Source organism: Natrix helvetica (assembly GCF_964273705.1).
Source record: "Natrix helvetica genome assembly, chromosome: 4".
NCBI classification, from domain to species: domain Eukaryota; kingdom Metazoa; phylum Chordata; class Lepidosauria; order Squamata; family Natricidae; genus Natrix; species Natrix helvetica.
Window position 1 is genome coordinate 25,177,404 of NC_138550.1, and position 5,498 is coordinate 25,182,901.

The following is a 5,498-nucleotide window of genomic DNA, read 5'->3' on the forward strand; positions in this document are numbered from 1 at the left end:
TCTATCACTCGGCAGATTCTACCTGGAATAGACAATCTCAAAAATACAGACGCTCTAAGTGTTCTAGGGCTTTGTACGTAACGAGCAATATCTTTAATTGCACTCAGCAACGAACAGAAAATCCATTCAGTTCCCAAAGCAGTGGTCTCAAGACAGTCATGTATATGGCCAACAGGCATACAACCAACCATACTTTGTGCCAGCTGAAGTCTCCAGGTAGCTGTAAAGAGCAATTAATGTGAAGCAAATCACAATAACCTATCAAGAGGTGGTAAGGTCATGAGTGACTATCATCAGGCTACATTCCAGAAAAGGTCTCAATGAAGGACCCGCTGAAGCTTTACAAGGCTTTCCTGGCTGTGCTCCTCAACCGAAGAAGAACTGGGACTCCAGAATTGCAAATTTCAGAGGAAGCCCAACCTCATCCAGACCAGAAGTGGTATTCAGCAGGTTCTGACCAGTTCTGGAGATTTTGAGTAGTTCGGAGAACCGGTAAATACCACCACTGACTAGCCCCACCCCCATCTATTCTCTGCCTTCCGAGTCCCAGCTGATCGGGAGGAAATGAGGATTTTGCAGTATCCTTCCCCTGGAGTGGGGAGGGAATGGAGATTTTACAGTATCCTTCCCCTGCCACGCCCACCAAGCCACACCCACAGAACCAGTAGTAAAAATGTTGAATCCCACCACTGATCCAGACCCATCCAGACTCTTTTTTTAAATCAAATTTTTATTTTTTATATTCTTTATACATATCAGACATATCCAGACTCAATTTTGATAAAATCCTAGAGTTGGTGGGTTTTGAAATAATAGCCACTCTATCTCACTTGGGCTGAGTACACTTGCTGCTTCCCATACAGATATGACATTCTGGGTGCATCGAGAATTTCCATTATATCTCTTACTTGCCCGGGGTAGAGATCAGGGGTTGGTTCCTGCCATTAGAAGAGGTTCCACAAATCTACAGTGCTGTTTAGAACCGATTCCAGCTCCCTCTCCCCGCCCGTCTGCACATCATCAAGATGAAGAGCGAGAGGAGGAATTCTGGGAGTTGAAGTCCACAAGTCTTAAAGCTGTCAAGTTTGAACACCCCCAGGTTTTTTTCTAAAGGGTTAGTGGTACAAGAGTCTTGTAACTTGACAGCTTTAAGACTTGCGTGCTTCAAATGCCATAGTTTCTGAGCCAACATTTTGGTTGCTAAGCAAGAGTGTTGTTAAGTGAGTTTCACCACATTTTACAAGTTGGCCATGCCCACCCGGTCACATGACTGGCAAGCCACTCTCACCCGGTCACATGGCTGGCAAGCCACTCTCACCCGGTCACATGACCAAAAAGCCACTCTCACACGGTCACATGACCGGCAAGCCACTCCAACAAAGCAGGCCACACCTACAGAAGAGGTTCTAAAAAAATTTGAAACCCACCACTGGTAGAGATATATAACTAGGTATCATCTAGTTATTGATACTTTGTCCCAGACGTATCCCTGAGACCTCATGTTAAATAAAATGCAAGAGACACAAGCCTCAGAGTGTCCTATACTTAGAGTGCTTACTGGTTCAACCTCTCCTGATACAATTGTCCCTCATTTTCTACAGAAATCACTCTAGATATCTCTTTACTCATTTCATCTCTTGGAGTGTCTTAATACAACTGGCTGGTGGGCAAGGAAAGCCTGCACTGGAACAGTCCTTAAAGCAGCCTTGTCACTTCTATATTCCAGGAGTTTGCCTACTGGAATATAGAGGTGTCAAGGATGCTTTAAAGGCCTTGTCATTGTCAGTTATAGGTGGTACCTTGCTCAATAGTAGTAATTGTGAGAGGGATCTTGGAATCCTAGTGGACAACCATTTAAATATGAGCCAGCAGTATGCAGCAGCTGCCCAAAAAGCCAACACAGTTCTAGGCTGCTGATAGAGGGGAGACATGATAGCAGTGTTCTGATATCTCAGGGGATGCCACAAAGAAGAGGGAGTCAAACTATTCCCCAAAGCACCTGAGGGTAGAACAAGAAACAAAGGGTGGAAACTAATCAAGGAGAGAAGCAACTTAGAACTGAGGAGAAATTTCCTGACAATTAGAACAATCAATCACTGGAAGTCTTTAATGTTGGATAGCCATCTGTCTGAAATGGTGCAGGGTTTCCTGCCTAGGCAGGGGGTTGGACTAGAAGACCTCCAAGGTTCTTTCCAATTCTGCTATTGTATTTGCATTTATTTGTATTTGTCATGAGGTAGCCCCACTGGGTCTATGAGGTGCCTGGTGCAGTCTGTGCTCCTAGCAATGGTCAGTGGTTCTAGTCCATCCTGTAAGTGATCTGTCGTTGACAAAGGAGAACCGGAAATAACTGGCATTATCAGATCACAATTCATCTGCTCTTATGTAGACAGTTTATAGGTACGTCCCCGTGGGTCAGATTTGACTACTGGCATCTGCATTGACTAGTCCCTTGGCAAGGTTTTTTGGAAGTGATTTGCCATTGCTTCCTTCCTAGACCTGAAAGAGAATGACTGGCTCAAGGTCACCCAGCTGGCTTTGTGCCCAAGGCAGGACTAGAACTAGTGATCTCCTAGTTTCTAATCTGATGCCCTAAGTACTGTACTAATCTGGTTCTCAATATGGGAGCCTTTACATGGTAATCATATAAGCCTCAAAGGCATTTCTGTTCAGTCCCCTTTAGTTACATGCTAGAGCCTTGAAGAAAAACTCTCTCCTTGTCTTGACTAGAACTTTTCCTTCCATAGTGAATCCTACATTAAAGAAACGCCACATATTTTTTATATTTTGGCTAAAACAGTATTTTTGGCACAGAAAAGGGTTTTCTTGGAAACTCAAATTTGGACATTTTTTTCTTTGCTAGCTTGTTTACGCTAGCTTCTGTTTCTCTAAGAGAAAAAGTGTTGTTTATGCATTATGCATAGATGCTTGAGTAGACATATTGACATATGAGAAAAAAGGGTGATCCTTCTCAATTTAGTGTTGGCCCTACCCACCTATGCCTCATATTTTTTTTGGGGGGTGGGGGAAATTCCATGGGTAAGGGCTGAAAAAGCTTCCCAATCCTAGAAAATAGAAGGTGGAAGTTTGACTCCTCCAGAATAAATCATTATTATCATAATCATCTCTGGTCAGCATATAAATAATAATTACTATTACTTAAATTTATTTTCCGCTTATCTCGCTCTGGGGCTACTCTAGGTGGCTCATGACAGTAAAATGGAAGAAATGAAAAGAGTATGAACAGAAGAAAGATAACAGAATAATAAAACAAAAAACGAAAAGAACATAACAAGAATTCACCAACATGATTACTAAGAAAGATGGACGGGGTAGAGAGCAGAGAAGAGGGGGGTGGGGATATAATGTAATATAAATAAAGGGCTTTTACAGTGGTCCTTTGGATGCTTCCAAAAAATAATGTTGGGAAGTCAGATGACTAGATATCAACTCTATATGTACAAATAAAGTAGGCTCTTTGGAGGCTTGAATTCAGGAAAGAGCACATATGAGATTTTGGACTAAAACAATGTAATAGTAAATAAGGAAAGATGCAGAGAAGCTGTAGATGGCTGTCAGAGCTCATGTGATACATACAAAGTAGTTAAAATCTAGATTTTAGTCCTAAACTAGGAAAACTGACAGCTCTATATGCCCAGGATATCTGAATCATCTGAAATAAGAGTGCGTTGCACAGACCAACAGATCAACCTTTTGTGTGTGTGTGGGGGGGGGGGGAACGGGAACCCATGTGTTCCAGGTCTTCACCATAAACCTATCTGATCAATTCATAGGGTATTTTGATGGGTTGTTCTGTTATGTCAATTCATCATAGAGTGAATGGGCTCATAAATCATGCTAAGCTATGGCTTGCTTGCTTGTCATATTTTGTAACTAAGCTAAAATCAGAGGGGGTCATATACAGTATAACACAAAGTGTATTAGAGAAGCATTCCACATAGAATCCCAACCAAAAATGCCATAGAGCTTTGGGAAATAAAAGCTCCATATTATGGGCTAGAATGATCTCTAAACCCAGTTAAGCATATTTGTTTAACCATGATTTACTGAATAAACTAGAATTTGTTGGGCTCATTAAAAAGTAGTTCACAAATTATGCAACATATTAGTTATATTTACTCAAATCACATTATAATTAATGCAAAATATATCCAATCATAACATTATGTAGTGGTCAGCAGCTAAAACATGTATTCCATCTGCAAAGGAATAGGGGGAATTATACCATCTAGGGCACAGTATACATGCATTTATACATGCATGTACTTCTCCATATATATTTTTGCTCTGCTCCTACATCATTATATTTCTACAATTTAATACAGTCTGCAAATGCTTTAATACAACACATCACTTGGATAGATGGAACCATTCAAGTATAAGATGGCTTTGCAACCTAGCCAGATTTTATCTTATTTTCTTTCTATTAAATAACACTTCCCTCCAGCTGAACTCAATTCCAGGTGACTATATGCACACATCAATGTAGTTTCCTTGGCAACAATAAAAAAAAAAGTGGCTTGAAATGGTCTTCTTCCTGAATGTCTTTTTGATTTCCCAGTTGAGTCTACAGCCTTTGGACTTTCTGACTTGGGCTTCCCATTTATTTACTAAATATGTACCAATTCTGCTTAGTTTTGGAGCCCAGATAAATATTAATCAAGAAATATTAATCCACAACTTTATCAAACATTAAGGAGGAATATGACTGATAGCCAGGGGGATCATCATTCAGTGGTTGGATTTACGGAACCACGATACAGTTGTCTTATTTGCAACTCAGTCTGTTGTGTAATTCAACCTGTTTAATGTATCGTTAGGACTCAATGGCTAAGACCCTGAGCTTGTCAATTAGAAAGGTCGGCAGTTCGGCAGTTCAAATCCCTAGCACCGCGTAACGGAGTGAGCTCCTGTTACCTGTCCCAGCTTCTGCCAACCTAGCAGTTCGAAAGCATGTAAAAATGCAAGTAGAAAAATAGGAATCAACTTTGGTAGGAAGGTAACAGCATTCTGTACGCCTTCAGTGTTTAATCATACTGGCTACAGAGACGTCTTTGGCATGGTTGGCTCTTTGAAATGGAGATGAGCACTGCCCCCTACAGTCAGGAATGACTAGCACATATGTGCAAGAGGAACCTTTACCTTTCCCTTTAATGTATGGTTCTGCATATCCAAATCTGGGGAAGTAGGTTTATCTAGTAAACCAGAGCTCAAATAATCATGGATGGACATGTGTGAATATATCTGATATCATGTTGAAAAGGAAAAGTAGATGTTTCATGTTTTAACTTTAACTTAGAAATGTAAGATTCAATTTATAGAGTAGCATCTGTGCTAGTCTAGCCGTTTAGACCTACAGGGATTCTTTAACAACACAGTAGATATTAGAGAAAATGCACTTTGAATCCATTATCCCCAGATTTCCCATTAAACAGCACAGTAAAGAATGAGAAATGAGAAAAACTGTCATGTATGAG